Source organism: Tachypleus tridentatus, chromosome 13 (assembly GCF_004210375.1).
Source record: "Tachypleus tridentatus isolate NWPU-2018 chromosome 13, ASM421037v1, whole genome shotgun sequence".
Lineage (NCBI taxonomy): Eukaryota > Metazoa > Arthropoda > Merostomata > Xiphosura > Limulidae > Tachypleus > Tachypleus tridentatus.
Genome location: NC_134837.1, coordinates 152,631,682 through 152,649,472, shown reverse-complemented (window position 1 = coordinate 152,649,472; position 17,791 = coordinate 152,631,682). Strand labels below are relative to the sequence as shown.

General features: G+C 33.3%; 1 protein-coding gene across 4 annotated transcripts in view; it reads left to right on the top strand.

Moving 5' to 3' along the window:
- LOC143237901 (uncharacterized) overlaps positions 1 to 17,791 on the top strand; it is a 94,839-nt gene that overhangs the window by 12,734 nt on the left and 64,314 nt on the right. The window contains exons 1-2 of one of the 4 annotated variants that reach the window (XM_076477621.1): positions 6,985 to 7,182; positions 10,470 to 10,536. The exons of 2 other annotated variants lie outside the window; for them this stretch is intronic. The gene's annotated coding sequence lies outside the window, so the exon portion shown is untranslated. Of the gene's footprint in view, positions 1 to 6,984; positions 7,183 to 10,469; positions 10,537 to 17,791 lie in introns of those variants that run through there. One more of the 4 variants, XM_076477622.1, reaches the window with a different exon arrangement.

Below are 17,791 nucleotides of genomic sequence, written 5' to 3'. Positions count from 1 at the left end.
CAAGCTAGCGAAAAACCATTTGGAAACGATTGGTTTTGGTTTAAATTTTGTGCAAAGCTACACGATGGATATCTGCATTAGCCGTCCCTAATTCAGCAGTGTAAGAATAGAGAAAAGGTAACTAGTCGTCACCATCCACCGCCAACTTTTGGGCTATGTAGAAAAGAAATGGTTCCTTATATAACAGCTTTTAATACATACCAAAGATAGTGCGTTTTGGTAACAGCGCGTTTCAACAATTGTTTTTATATCACATTTCTTAGCAATAAAAGTGTAATCTAATATTGTCATTAAGAGGCTCTGTTCTGAAAATATAAAGTGAAATTTGTAAATTACAAAATTGAAAAATGTTTATTGTTTTCTTATTGAGAAGCTCCACTAATTAAAGCCGTTTGTTTTCATTATTTAAGTTTAAAATTGGAGGACAAGCCAGAATGCAAGTTAGCTTTATAAACAGACCACATCCCATAAAGGAGCAACAAAAGTATATAAGTTATGTTTTTTATGGGTTTAGAATAGACACACTCACACTGACCTAGCCATCTAGAATAAATCAGCCTAACAACCCCAACAAAGCTGGGTACTTTCGTAGTCTATAAATATAAAAACTTACAAAACTATAACAGTGCATGAATCCAAACAATTACAACCTTTATTCAAAAACTTCGAATTTACAACGACACATGAGTACAGACACACTAATTCACGTGTGCAAATAAAAAAGAAACATGACAACCTTTGATTACACAGGAAATCAAACACAGAATTACACCTGTACAGATTAAAACGTAAAAAAACATATAGTTATAATGAATACAAATACAGAATTACACACGTAGAGATTAAAACCTAAAACCTAGAAAAATGTATAGTTACAATGAATACAAATACAGAATTACACACGTAGAGATTAAAACCACGGTTTCGAAACCCGGTTTCTTGCGGTGCGAGTCCGCATATATTCCGCTGTGCCACTTGGGGTCGAGGGATGCTAGTTTGAACGGGGACCTTTAGTCTTAATATTGATGAATATATGGACAAACTTTCAGTAATCAATATTTAAACGGTTTGATTGCAAGCGTTCAGACAGATAAAATACGAATTATAAAGTTCAAAGGTGATCAAAGCTCCGGTTTGAAGAAAAAGCTAGAAAACTTAATTTATGGCTTAATAAAGTGGCACATACATTTATGCAAATACAACTCTAAAATACAATTGCATGTAATTATGTATGAACCTTCATCAAAAATTAAGTTTATCAAATACGCTTTTAATACCAAAGAAAATATGGCTGAAGGCCTTCACCACTAAAATTTGGGTTTTGACACTCGTTGTTGGTATAACACAGACAACCCATTGTAAAGCTTTGCGCTCAACAATAAATAAAGATTTCAAATAACCTTTAAGCTAGCAACCAAACTCACATTTCAATACGTTCATAAACAAAAACAATGATTTACACACAAAAAACAACAGTTACATTCATACATACTTACCAGAAAACATATTTTCGTACATTGGCATACAAACGCGGACAGGTAAAATATTATCAACCAAACCCTCCCAACAAAAACAACCGTGTACTAGTCTTAGCACAAATCCTTTGTAACCTGTCGTGAAGACAACAGATAGTTAAGGAAAATGTTGATATTCGCTATAAAAGTAAGAATATTTTCAAAAATTCTGACTCTTAAAACACATAAAATGGTAAAAATAAAAAAGACCTGAGTCAACACCTCGCGACGTGTGTATAATTCTCACATGAAACACTAGTGGATAAAAAAATAAGCTGTTTTGGTAAAAATTCAGCAGCAATAATCCTTTATAACAAATGGAGAAAGTGACAAAGGTTCTAGTAAATATACATGAAGTGACATTTCTAACACGTTTTTTTAAGGCAGAACTCTGTACACACAATTTGTTTTAGAAGGGTAAAACGAGCAGAAGAGAGAGTGAAGAAATAGCAAAGCCTGATGCACTATGATAATTAAGGCTTGATATGGCCAGCTTGTTAGAGAGCTCGTCTCGTAATCTGAGGGTGGAGGGTTCGAATCCCCGTTACACCAAACATGCTCGCCCTTTCAGCCATAGGAACGTTATAATGTGACTATTAGTAGCATTATTTGTTGGTAAAGAGTACCCCAAGAGTTGGCGGTGGGTGGTGACGACTATCTGCCTTGCTTCTAGTCTTACACTGCTAAATTACGGGCGGCTAGCGCAGATAACCTTCTCAAAATTCAAAACAAAATCGAACTAGGATAATTGTTAATATTGATTTTAACATAAAATAAGATCTGAAAAAAAATGTTTGGATCTTGAGATAAAGAAATATTGGAAAACAAATAAGGTTTGACACCGAATGATACAAATTAATGAAAATCGCAGCATATATTGATACATTAATGACGTTTCATATATTCTTGATACATTAATGACGTTTCATATATTCTTGATACATTAATGACGTTTCGTAATTTTCAGTTTAGTCCCAAAGAGTAAGCTAACATAACGTCTTATTCAGATCCAGTGACATGCGTCTATATATGTTTGTGTACACATATATATGTAAATATAGTCACTGTTAGAATACTGTGCAATGTATTAATAACAAAGAATGACTTATAGACAGCTGCGTTAATCCAAAGGTTGCAATATCTGATACATTGTAAGGTTGTGAAAGTGATTCCTGAATAATTTTATACAACTTGAAGTTAGCTATATTTCTATCTTATATTAAGACTGTGTTATTCATATATAACACTATGTAACACAAATTGTGATCCTGGATAGTATGCGTTATTTCTTAATTGCTTATGTTGTAAAAGTACAAAAAATGGCCATTATTCCTTTAAAACTTTGCTTTTGTGACCTGAATAATGAAATTTAGAAGTTAACCTATTTTCTATGTAACAACGGGCAAATTTGCACATTTTCATTTACATAATGTCTGAATAAAACAACATATGAATCAAGATTTAGATGTATTTATACTAATGTTATACGAAAATGAACAAAAATGTTTAGGAGTGAGTTGTTCTTCGAGATTTGTGACTATAATGTAAATCACTTTTCACGTATGAGACCCCCCCCCAAATATAGTCTCTCATCATGTTTTTTGTTATACGCTCCTTGGTAGCGGCGTTCAAAGTCCAGTATATCTTGCTCCTCTGAGTATGCTCCCATGTTCTTCTTGAATTTATCAAGATGAGTGTCAAGGATATGGACCTTCAGGAACAACCTGCAGCATATTTCGCCATAGTTCTTCACTAGAGCCTCAACCTGTTCCGCGTAATTTTCGGCCTTGTGATTGCCCAAGAAGCCCCTAACCACTGCGACAAAACTGCCCCAAGTTTTTTCCCTTCCTACTGAGTTTCTTGGGGAATTCTGTGCACTCCAGGATCTTCTTTATTTGTGTTCCAACGAAGACACCAGCTTTGACCTTTGCCTCAGACAGCTTAGGGAAGAAGTCTCGAAGGTACTTGAAGGCTGCAAACTCCTTATCAAGAGCTGTGACTAATTGTTTTATGTGCAGTAGTGGGAACAACATCTTCTGAAGGTCTACTAGTGCCTCACACTTGACATTGTGTCTCCCCACAGAGAACTCGGTTTGTTGTGACCAGTGTTTCCTCTTGTAGTGCGCTGCGGTGTCCCTGTTGTTCCAAAGGCGAACGTAACAGGGAAAGTTGGCAAAGCCTCCTTGGAGACCCATCAGGAATGCCACCATTTTGAAGTCTTCAATAACCCACCAGCCATACTCATCATACTTCAAGGGTTCTAGCAATGTCTTGACGCTGTTGTATTCCTCTTTGAGATGCACCGAATGAGCCAGTGGAAGAGACGGATACTTATTCCCGTTATAGAGCAACACGGCTTTGAGGCTTCTGGATGAGCTATCAATGAAGAGGCGCCACTCGCTCGGGTTACAGGCAATTCCAATTGCCTCGCACAGACCGGATACATTGTGGCTGAAGTAGAGACCATCTTTACGAGTGAAGAAGCTTGAAAAATGTCAGTGACAACATTCTAGAAAGTTCTTGAAATTTTTATAAATTCGAGAAAATTCTCTATCAGGTACTCAGCACTGAATCTACCTGGAATGTTCTGGAAAATGGGTAAATTTGAAAATTTCATTACCCAGGTCACATTTACTTTAGGCATAAGCAATTGAGAAATTGGGCCTGGCATGGCCTAACGCGTAAGGCGTGCGACTCGTAATCCGAGGGTCGCGGGTTCGCGCCCGCGTCGCGCCAAACATGCTCGCCTTTCCAGCCATGGGGGCGTTATATTGTGACGGTCAATCCCACTATTCGTTGGTAAAAGAGTAGCCCAAGAGTTGGCGGTGGGTGGTGATGACTAGCTGCCTACCCTCTAGTCTTCCACTGCTAAATTAGGGACGGCTCGGTGCAGTGGGCTAACAATCTACTCACTTAAATACCTGTTGAAGAATCCGCAAGCAATTGCGGCCCTTTGTTCCTAGATGGAATCTAATGGTAATAAATTGAGAAATAACACTTTCTGCTCAGGAACAAGAAAAAGTAAAAATTTTGTTACATAGTGTAATATGTATTATAAATAAAACTGGATGTTTTATAATAACTTTCTAATGACTAAATACATTTTTATCATTTACGTAATAACGAAAGGTCAAACCAAAGAGAGAAACTGTATTGAATTGTGTTATATCTTAGAATTTTTCAACATTTTTGACAAAGAAAGAGAGAAGAACTTAAAGGAGATAATTAATGTTATGTGATAAAGAAATTAGCATTTAGGCTTAAAAGAGGAAATGATAAGAAAAGTACTGACAAAATCGAAAATTTTATTGGTGAAATTACGTTATAAAATTACTGAACTATCTGAATTATAGAATGTTAAATGACGTTTTTGCTCTAAGAGAAAAAATGAAATATTCATGTGTTTTACAAGGATGTTTGAAGTATTTTGTTTGTTTGTTTGGAATTAAGCACAAATCTACGCAATGGGCTGTATGTGCTCTACCCACCACGAGTATGGAAACCCGGTTTTGGACGGCTGTTTAAAGTAGTACGAAAATGAAATAAAAGTTTGTTTGATAAGAAGTAAAATAGATTAATATGTAACATCAAAACATCTATGACAATGTAATATTACGCTAGCCATACCTATTATATGTCCAACGTCTATTTAACTCTAGCAAATGAAAGAGTAACACGATAAATAATAGATATCATCTTCAGCGTGATGAATTCTGACAAAAGAAATAAATTAGTAAAACCGTATCTTACCTTTGTTTGTTATGCGCTCTATGTGATTTAGTCTTTTTTCAAAACCTGGCTTAATCTTTAAAGTTATTAAGGATTATGTTTCATCCATAACAATCAGCATACACATTATTTTCAGCTTTATTGATAGTTTGTGTTATAAGCATAAAGATAGACGATGAGCTATCTGCGCTGTGCCATTCAGATTTTAGCATATAAATTCTCAAGCTCATCTTTGAGTATTGGAGGGGGGGTCCTTTATCTTTACTCACTGTATGATACCAATGAAGAGTGTTTAATCTCTTTAATTCATTAAATTACCAAATAAATCCGAAAATATGATGTATTAAATTCACATTAGCAGCCAGTTGAAGCTCAAGTAAATTGAAGTCCAGTTTATCGCTTCAAAAAGACCTAGTAGGATATAGTTTCATATACTTATTAAACAAAACTAACATCGTATATTTATACATGTTAAATATATTTATGTTTTCAAATGCATATACTTTGTAAAAAAAGGAGAGAAGGATGTTAGATATGTTTCTATGGTTTTACATAAAAACAGTCATGCTTAATAACGTCAACTTGATTGATGTACGTAACAACCAACAGGGTTTCCAGTATAATAAAAGACATCGCTTTGTACCATTAATAGTTTAGGACACCTGATGATTACATTAAAAGTGGATTCTTGTGTTCTCTCTTTGGTTGTTTGTTTGTTTTGTTTTTTGAATTTCGCGCAAAGCTACTTGAGGGCTATCTACGCTAGCCTTCCCTAATTTAGCAGTGTAAGACTAGAGGCAAGGCAGCTAGTCATCACCACCCACCGCCAACTCTTGGTATACTCTTTTACCAACTAATAGTGGGATTGACCACAATATTATAACACTCCCATGGCTGAAAGGGCGAGCATGTTTGGTGTGAACGGGATTCGAACCAGCGACCCTCAGATTACGAGTCGAACGCCTTAACCCATCTGGCCTTGCTAAGCCAAAATGTTCTCTTCTCATATAATTTGTTTTAAAAATACAAATAATTTGCAACAGTTTTAAAATGATAACTGAAGGTAAACGTTCTGTTATTTTACGAAAAAATAATCTATCAATCCATAAACAACACAGTAACATTTTTATCACTTTTCAATGGACTCCAAAAATGTTATTACATTTATTTTTAGTAAAGATAACCTCAGATCCACAGATAATCACAGACATGTGAGATAAAACAACCTATTACTAACACTATTCATTGGGTTGGAATACAAATATAGATTTAAAAAACACGAAAAACATTCATCGTTATTATGTTTTTTGTCTATCGCTATAGAGAACGCAATTAAACACAAGCAGTTGTAAAGAAACTCTTTTCACCAAAGAAAATTTCCATTATTCACTTTTTTAATTCTTGCTTTTTAGTAACTATTATTGAGTCAGACTTGTCTAGGTAACGTTATCATTGATATAAAAATGATTTATGTATGGCTTCTTTAATATATATAATGGATGGATACAGTTTTATTACTTCAGTGTTTCATTTAACCAGTGAAATGTCTGGAGTCTCTCATCAGAATGCTAGTAGGTACCACTGCTGGTGTTTACTGAACTTCATGAGAACGAGGATAATTTACTCACATCCCATTGGCTAGCTGTATTTTATGGCTTTCTCAAGTTATTATGGCGACGAAATCCAACAGTAACGAAACCAAAATAAACTGGTAATTTACGCTGCTTATTTTATAGAAAAGGTCGACTTAGTAATTAGGGATAACTGTAAGAGAAGTTAGAATTTACAATTTTCAATTATTTCAAAATGTAAACTTTTAAAGTGCGTCTAATGAGCGCCATACTCGCCAAAGGTTTTCAATTACGTCGTGAAACATATTTGATGTAAGCCTTACTCAGCTAAATCTCTATAACTCAGATCGTTCAATTTGTATGCAAAGGTAAGAAGAAAACAGATTAATCACGATCTATTTATCTATATAAGAGCATATATTTAAGAATGGTAAGTTTATACATTACTCTAGCTGAAAGTATCTGACTTCGTATTTCTCGGTATTTGGAGGTAATTATAGTAGATAATGGCTACCAAAACACAAAGTAAAAACAAACTGACTACACAGTGAGGCTTAGTTTACTTTGTCTCACATTATAAACCTTTGAGTCCAAAGTTGACGAGCTTTTCGCTCACGCCAGGATCAGTTATGCAGGCAAACACTTCTTTTTTTATAAGTTAGCACTAAACCAATATAGGCTCAAGTTAGCAATTCAGTATATATCTTTCCACACTAGCTGTAGCTTGCAAAACACCATCTTCAACCATCAATTTTAGTATGGATGTTAAAACAAGCTGTATTTATGAATTGGATGACACTTAAGCTGTTAAAATAACGTTACTTTTTGTAGTAAATTCTCAAATTTCCATCCATAATTAATTTGATAGGTATATTTATATGTTAGTTGTTGAGTCATTTTCAGGATATATTCATCAGTACGCTACTTTGTTAATTTTACGGATCGCTTAAAATAATCAATTCTGGCTGGTAAATATATGTAAAAAATACACTTTATTAGCGAAGAGAATATTTACTTTATTAATTACGTTTATATATACTTTTTTACACACAGAGCTATCATGTTCATTAGAATGTCCCTGTTTTATGAATATCTTAATACTAAGCAGACCGTCATCGTTCTAAGCAAGCATGTTTTTATTGGAACGTTTTCAGTTTGGTTATCTCCTCAGTCAAGTACATTTTGCTCATCTTTTCACGTTTTACACGACATTTTTGTGTATTTTAGTTGTTTATTTTAGAGCAAAGCCTCACGTAGCTATCTTTTGTGTCCACCACGGGAATCGAGCCACAAATGTTAGAGTTGTAAATTCGTTGACTGACACTATTTCATCGGGAGACGTGTAATTGACAATTATAAATTTGAAAAAATGTTTCGTAAAAATCTTACACATCAGCTTGATTGGGCAGTTTTTACTATTGTTACTTATTAAATAAACTGCGCTAAACATTATTATTTATTTGAGAAATAATCACGAAGCAAAATACTAACTTATTTCTATTAGCCCATTTCTTACGAATTCCATGTTTTTATTTATACAGTGTTACTTATATAACACTATTTCAAACACTCACCTTTATTACATTTGATTAAACAAATCAGAAATTAAAAAGAAATAAACATATTGTAATAAATAACATATACATGTTTTTATTTTACATTTATTTACTTATGGAACAATTCAAAGAAGTGTTACTGCAAACTCGTTACCGAAATGTGAATTTAAAATAGTTATGATTTGTATAAAAATAATTGTTTAGATGTATCCATATTAAAATTCAAAATTGTAATATTAATTATATTTAGATATACTTACATTTTTAACTTATTCGGTTTTTTTTCTATCACTAATACAGCTATAACGTTCATTGTGTATGTTTCAGTCATCTTATTTAATAATCTCTTCTGTTTTTTTACCATCAAAAACTACTAATTAACTGATTAATGAGTTTTAGCTTTATAACTGAAAACTAGGATGTTGTTTGTTTATTTTATTTTTTCACTTACGTATTATAAAATAAAACAAGAGATATACATTCGAACCAAAAATATTAGGTTTACCTTTTTATTCATAAACTTTGTATTGTACACCAACAAGTGATACGTAGTTACTGAGCATGTAACAACCAAAAAACTCAAGTGATTCAGCGTATTAGATGTAACAAGAGTCACACTTTTATTTTAATCATTTAATTTGCATTGCTATATTGCAATCGCACTGATATTACTGTTATACAAGCACGTTAGTGAATCTTGGGATAAAATTATCTGGAATTTTGAATGGTAATGATTTGTTCTGAGACAGCAAATTAAATTATAAATGCAAAATATAAAAGAAAACTAGGATAAGATTGAGCTTGAACCTCCCTGGTTATATACGTATAATCAATACGTCTAAAACATCAACTGAGCATGACAACTTTTTTTTTCTACTGAAAAGTAAAGCTTGAGAAATTACAACCTTTTAATTTGCGGTTTAATATAATTACATTTTAAACATTAATAACAAATCTTTCCAGTCTGAATTATATTTGTTATTATTCAAGTATGCAAATTAATCAGGACACGTCGTTATACGTTTACATTAGACTTCAACAAAAATAAGTTAGGCTTACCTTTACACACATTGCTTTATTAAATATGTTACACATATATTGAGATTATGTTAAATTTACCAAAATATTAGGCTAGCTTTGTGTTTACTTAAATAAAATAACCACACAAGATGTTTGTCATAGTAAAGCCACATAAACTATCTGCTGTGTCCAACGAGTGGAACCGAGTCCAGAGTTTAGCGTTGTAAATCTGAAGACTTACCGCTGTCCTAGCGGGAGATACTATAACCAACACAAGACTGACAAAATAACATGATTCAACAGGAGTCACAAACTTTTCACATTCATTTACATTATAAAGCAACCACTGGACTTTATTGTTGTGTTACAGAACTTTGCTTTTAAGGTAAATATGCATGCAATTCGAAATGATAATAATTTTTGAAAGATCCAATGAAATTATAAGTCCGTATTTTGAGTGTCTGTAGTGTAATATGTTACATTTATTATTTGGAAATAGTCAAAAATCGATCCTTTTCTTCGAAATATTCCAGAAACAGGTGTGTAGGTTACCTACACTTTTGAAACTCGAGTGTTCATTCTTGTGTTCAGTGTCGCGAGAAGACTGTTAAAGAAGTATTTTATTAAATGTAGTTCCTGTAGAGAAAGTTAGTAGAAAACTTAGAAGACTTGAGAATAAACCACATCTCTGGAAATATTTCTGTAATTTCTTGATTAGTTGTTTTCGTTTTTGAAAATGTTTTTTTGTATATTTGTGTAAAGCTATGGACGCTTCATCTATAACGAGACGTCAGAAAAGCCTAGTTATATTTTAAGCAATTGCAAAATGTTTGATGACTCGAATTATTATATACTGAATATTATTATTACGTTTATTGTATTTAGACAACGTAATTAAATAAAAGAGCTTGTTTTTATTGAAAAAAACCCGACTATTTATTAGGTATGACTTTATCTTGACCAAAATTAATATCAACAACATAATATTATCTAGTCTGAATTGGTGTCATTTTTATTTGTCAGGTTGAGCGTTAACAATAAATATGTCAGTTTCTTCTTTGTTTTTTTACGATTTATAGGCGGAATTGGTGACTACTGCAGTCGGCAAGATATGGTATCAAAAGAAATGTAAAAAGTGTCAGTCAGGTTGGAAATAATAATATATATATATATGTGTGTGTGTGTATTATGAAACTTTCTAATCAACAATAAAAAACTAAAATTCTGCGATAAAAGAAAGTAGCATTGTCGTTTTTTTCTCAAACTATTGTCTCTTAACAAACTGGCCAGGTGGGTTAAGGCGTTCCACTCGTAATCTGAAGGTCGCGGGTTCGAATCCCCCTCGCACCAAACATGCTCGCCCTTTCAGCGGTGGGGGCGTTATAATGTGTCGGGCAATCAACTAAATAAGTAGCCCAAGAGGTGAAGGTGGGTGGTGATGACTAGCTGCCTTCCTTTTAGTCTTACACTACTAAATTAAGGACGACTAGCGCAGATAGCCCTCGTGTAGTTTTTCGCGAAATTCCAAAACAAACAAACCTTAACAAACTTTTTCAAAATTAACAGCGTAAAAATTGGCGGAAAACTAAATGAAATATGATTTTTAAAACTCAAACTGGATAGTATGGTTAGTAAGTTTTTACTAATAGCTATTAAAGAGTTTCTACTATAGAAAAAAAATCAAGAAATCTCAATGACACATCCTAGTCTGGAATGGATTAAGCTGAGATCCAAAAAAAAAGAACAAGTGTAAATTGTTTGATCGACTGATGAGTTTTTTGTGACAAAGAGTCAGTAAGTAGGAAGTACACAGCCATAATCAAGATTGAATCTGTTCACAATTAGCCAAAGGTAAGATGATTTTGAGGAATTCTTTGAGTGTACTTTTACTATTTTTATCTTGTAAGATCATTCCCTGCAATAGCTCTTCCTCTATACAAACAACTAAACAAATCAAACAAATTTTGCCATACAGCTAATTGTGAACAAGCTTTCAACAAACTGAAAAAAACCGAACCATTACTTTTGTTTTAACCCTTGAAGGTTCACTTGTATTAAATTGTATAGTGAAATCAGTGTTGTCACAAATATAATATGGAAAACATATACAATAACAAGGCAATAAATATCACAGAAGGGAAATGTTGAACAACTCGGGAAATACTTTTAGAGCGCTGAGTCATTCTGTCATTATCTATATGGACAAAGATCACCTGCTATAGGTGTAGTAAGCTTTGAAATGGCTGATGAATTCCTTCAATCTAGAAGTCGAATAGCAAGATGGCTCCAGAAACTTCAAAGTACGACTTAAACACAGTACGTCATTCTGGACAAAGTCATCAAAATACTGATTAAGTATTCTGAAGATCTCGTATTACTGATGATTGTAACCGCTGTGAAAAGAGAGAAGCAACGATAATTAAGTGGACAAACTAAAGTGTAACAACGCAGAATCTAAGGTGGACCATCCACAAATTACACTTTAATTGGATGCCAAAACAGTTTATTTTCGTTCAAAGTTGTATCTGTTTTAACTTAAAGCTTCAGTTACTTGTTTGCAGTAACATTTCTTTGATTGTGTTACTATAAATGAATACAAAACAGCTATACCTTCTATTATTACTCATTTTTTTGCGAGTTTGTCATTTTTGAATTTTTTATACGTGTCTCTCATTTATGTATATGATATGACTAATTAATAAAATAAGAAATAATTAAAAATAAACGTCATATATGGGAAATAACTTAATTAAAATGTACTCGTTTCAACTAAGAAACTAAAAGGCAAGTAGTAAGTTTTTGTACGTGAATATTTCTTAAATAAATGATAATGCTTTTGAGTTACTTATGAATAACTAACAACTATTATTGAGTGCTAAGTCAGATTCACTTATGAATCACAATTATGTACTGTGAGTTGTCTGTGAGTTTCTAAGTACTCCGCACTCTCTTTAACACTAAGTATAGTAACAAAAGACAACAACAACAATCAACAAACACACACACAAAACTCTTAACTCTGTCCGTAGACAAGATTATGGGTATATAGGCAAGAGGTAACATTTATCTCGCTTTTTCGAAACTTAGAATCGTGGGATTAGTGTGTACACGACACTGACAATAATTACGTCAGGTTTATTTACCTTTCCCTAATCCCGCCAATTTTTTTATCTTTATTCATTTTATGTTTTTCATTGGAAAACTTCGTCATCATGAAAAACTGTAGGATTTGCTTCCAAAAGATACGAATAAATTATGCATGAAATGCAAAAGAGGAAATATATTAAGGATAATAATTGTATGAAAAATATATTTTTGGTTAGAATGATGCTTCTACTGATAGCTGTTTTGAAAATGAACATGATTCTAATTATGAAAATGCTCATTTTTAACAGACCAAAAGAAAAATTAGTCCCAGTGACGGTGGTAACCCTAGAAGAAAAGTATCTACAGCAAAAGTAGTTCCTGAAAATAAGTATTATCTTATGTGAGATACTAAATGGTATGATATACATATATATATTTCTAAAAGTCCCAGGTGATAACACTAAGAGATTCCTGAAATAATCAAACATTCTAGTATTTAAATGTATGCTTTAAAAAAGGCTTAAATAATTTACGACAAATTCTTATTAAGTTTTAAAGCATATCGAGAGGAGTATTTAAAATATCTGGTCGTTTGTTTGAAATTAAGCGTAAAGAAAAACAATGGGCTGTTTGTGCTCTGCCCACCACGGACATCGAAACTTGGATTCTAGTGTTGTAAGTCCGCAGACATACCGCTGTGCTATTAGGGGGTTATCTAAAACGTATTAATACTCTAACAGCAGTGCTATAGTCCATTTGACAAGGCCCGGTATGGCCAGGTGGTTAAGGCACTCGACTCGTAATCGTAGTCGCAGGTTCGAATCCCCGTCACACCAAACATGCCCGCCCTTTCAGCCGTATGGGGTGTTATAATGTCACGATTAATCCCACTATTCGTTGGTAAAAAAGTAGCCCAAGAGTTGGCGGTGGGTGGTGACGACAAGCTGCCTTCCCTCTTGTCTTACACTGCAAAATTAAGAACGGATAGCGCAGATAGTTTTCGTGTAACTTTGCGAGAAATTCAAAAGAAACCAAACACAAACCCATTGACAAATGCATCTTAACAGTGGAACAAAAATTAATAGAAACGAATATAACAAACTGATAGATATCCAAGTTGATTTGAAAAAAAATAAAATGTTTATTGAATAGATTACGTGATTGAATGTTAGATTAGTGGTTTTAAACTAAAATCGTCCATCAATTATGGACGGATCTTCTTGGACTTATTATGTTATACGTAATAATATAATATATATAAAAATAAACACTTTTGTAAAAAAATATTAATTTAATGATGACATCAATTACTCAGACACGTGAAATAAGAGTGTCGATTCCACCTTCAATTGTTGAATTTATCCACGTAAAATAATCTCATATAGCGTAGCGTAGTGGATCGTACACACACATTATCATTCTGCTATCTTCCACGTATGCATACAAACGTATATATCTACTTCGTGTAGAATAAATATTTTGTTCTCTATCTCTTACACTATTCGGGTACAAACAATTCAAATGTTTAACTAATCCACTGGTTAATAAATCATCATAATATATGGTGAACTATAGGCAAGAAAATTGCACTTTAGACTTTTCTGATTGCATTAACATCATTGGACTTCTTCTTAAGATGAAGTCACGTGATTTGATAAAGGATGTAGGAAGAAATAAATATTGTTTTAAAATGTTATTTTTTAAACAGTACTATGATTCTCTATACTCTGTACTTATTTCTATCGATATCGTTGTGTTTAGCATGAAGCTTCCTTTACGAATTACTTAGTGTTATGTATTGCAAATTATTATACTATGGCTTCAAACTGTATTATAATTGTGTTTAGATTTATTGAAATTTAGTTTTCAACATATTACAGAATCAATTCAGTATACAGTCATAAACCTGGTAACGTACGTAGGTTTTGGTTGAAAAGCACAAGAGAAGCTTCCTTTGGTAGCGGCCAGGCATGGCCTAGCGCGTTAAGGCGTGCGCTTCGTAATCTGAGGCTAGCGGGTTCGCGCCCGAGTCGCGCCAAACATTCTCGCCCTCCCAGCCGTGGGGATGTTATAGTGTGACGGTCAATCCCACTATTCGTTGGTAAAGAGTAGCCCAAGAGTTAGCGGTGGGTGGTGATGACTAGCTGCCTTCCCTCTAGTCTTAGACTGCTAAATTAGGGACGGATAGCGCAGATAGCCCTCGTGTAGCTTTAAACGAAATACAAAACAAACAAATATATTTTCATGTGTTTTACGATTGTCAACATTGCGGCCAAATGGAAAAAATTATTGTGCTTGTGTTGAGAATTTTGGGCAAAGCTACAGAAAGTGCTATATGCTCATAGCCTTCTCTAATTTAGAGCTAAAATATAAGAGAGGAGGCAAGTAATCAACAGCGCCTACTGTCAGTTCTTATTAGATGCTTGTATTATCAAATGATGAAATTTAATAATCACTCTTAGAGTGCCTCACGGATCAAAAGTGCAAAGCGCGTTTCTGGAGCAAACAGTCGCGAACCATAAATACTCGAATCTAAATTCCGATCACACACTATACCTAACTGTTCAAATATGTGGATCGGCGTGATTTTGTCAGCTGTTTCAGTACATGGAGCTTTAGTAAAGCTTATAGGGTTATACGGGTAACATACAAAGAAATTAAAGTAAATAATTTTCAGTTTCCTGAAATGAGTAATATAGAAGGTTAACAACGTAATGCTTTAAGTATATTTTCGTAGTGACCGCCATGTTGTAGGTAGATGTTTAAAACTTTCTTTGTTCGAAGTCACGTCATTGTCCATTTTCAAAACTGCTTCAACGAATATTGATAACATCTTTGTTTTAAATACATAGCATTTTTTATTATTGCTAAATCCCTTGACGGATATTCGATTTTAAAATGATTCAAGTCAAGAAAAACGGTGTACTATCCTGAGGCTAGTTTGTTTAATATTTGGTATGTGCTTGTCGAGTCACTTGTTTCGTTGGAAAAACTAATCTAAAAGGCGACTGTGCGCTGGGTCTTTTATCTTATAAATAATATAAATATTTTGAAAACAACTGATATTTTTAATTCATGCATGTCGTTATTCTGGCACTACAAACATTTACAAAGTTTCATCCACTTCAGTATGAGAGTAGACTAAATATAAGTTTGTAATTGAATTTAAATAATTTCCATTACAGGCTTAGTCCCTGCTTTATCTTAAACAAGCTATCAGTTGAAATTAATAAATTATAATTAACCGTATTAATCTCCTATTTCTCGTTAATGATATTTAACATCCACAAATGATATCTACGCAACCAAGCAATAATAAACAGAGGTTTTTCTTAGCATGGTATTAGAAGATGAAACTTTGAGAACAGACAGTGTGTTCTGTGTTGAGAATAATTTAAGAAGCTTACGCTTCACAACAAACCAGTTTTTTAATTCCTTCTTTTGGTCGTTAAATGTTGGTTTGGTTTATTTTGAATTTCGCACAAAGCTACACGAGGGCTATCTGCGCTAGCCGTCCCTAATTAAGCAGTGTAAGACTATAGAGAAGGTAACTAGTCATCACCATCCACCGCCAACTCTTGGGTTACTCTTTGATCAATTGAATAAAAAACGTGTTTTAGACGGGTTTAAATCAAATGTGTTCCTTGTAGTAAGTAATAAGTGTGTCTAATTAAATATCCTTCTGATTATACTGCAGAACTGGATAGTTTGTTTGTTGAATTTTGAACAACGCTATTAGACGGTAATCTGCGCTAATCTTTTTAATGTTTAAATGATTGGCTAAAAGGAAGGTTGTTGTTGCTTGTTTGAATTAATCACAAAGCTACACAGTGGGCTCTATCTGTGCTCTGCCCACCACGGGTATCGAAACCTGGTTTTATAGCTTTGTAAGTCCGCAGACATACCGCTGAGCAACTGGGGAGCTAAAAGGAAGGTAACTAGTCAACATCACCTACGGCAAGTCTTGGGCTACTCTTTCACTAAGGAATAGTAGAACTGACAGTCGCTTAATAATGCCCTTAAATCTTGAAAGGGTGAACATTTTCGGCGAAGGGATTCGATCCCGCAATCCGCAGATTACGAGCTGAGTGCCCTACCTACAAGGCTTTGTCAGACCCGAAATCAACCGGTCCACGTCCATTTTACCACAGTGTAGAAATTTTATTCAACTTTCAGTATGAGCTTCAATAAAAGTTAGATGAATATATATTGTGTTTTATACATAACAAAAACCTTTGAAATAAAGGCAGACAACTTTTATATACAATAGTTTCTTTTATGTTTCCCCTTGTTTTATAGCTCTAACTAAGTTGAAAAATATCTTATTTGTCAAAAGTAAGATACAGAGCTATATTAAAGGTTTATAATATTTTGTTGAAGCTGCTCAAAGTTACCTTATTTGACATGTTTGTGTGTCAGTGCCCCCTATAGATTAGCTTTGTTGAATTTAACAAGATTTCTTGGAGTAATGTTACTGTCCCTTTTCTGTCTTTACATTTTTAGCAATAATAAGTATGTTTATTAAGCATTTGTTTTTGTGGCACAAGTGTTACAAATAATCATGTTTATAATATTGAAGATATGTTGTATGTAAAAATATTTGCATTAAGCATATAAGAAATTTCGTATTAATTGATGTTAATATAGTTTTATTGACTAAAAATATTAATTTTCTCATATATTAAGTTTCAACATCGTAATACATCAATGATATTTGCTAATACCAACATGAAACAGCCATAAGACATTGTCAATGTTTTATAAGAGATGAAGTAAGATATATTTACAATTATGTTGACACTGGTGGCTCGTTTGCCAAATGTTGTAGCGATTGCACTTAAAACAAGTTTACGACGTTACGAATTTTTAATTATGAGTGAGAATATTTTTAAGAGTAGAACTATTTGAAAAAAACTTTATCTTTCAAATCAGTTAAGAAAATGTGAAACCGAGTTCTATCTTAATTTTCTACTTTGATTTTTAGCGATTAGGGTATCTTGTAACCGTGTTTGCAAGGTGAGAAGACATCATGTCAAGTTTTAGAGTGTTTGACATAGATGTTTAAGGAAATTATTGTTAAAAATAAAAAAAAATATGAACAAGGCTCGAGTATTTTGTATTAACTTAATCAGTTTAGCTGTATATGCTTACCAGGGTTTAATGCTAAAAATTCGAGTTCCTCTAAAATCGAAATTGATTTATGGTTAAACGCAGATCATTTTATTGTTAGATATGAAAATAACATCATATTATTATGAATACAGATTGAATGCAACATAGTAAAAGGTGTTCATCTTAAAGTGTGATTTCCATC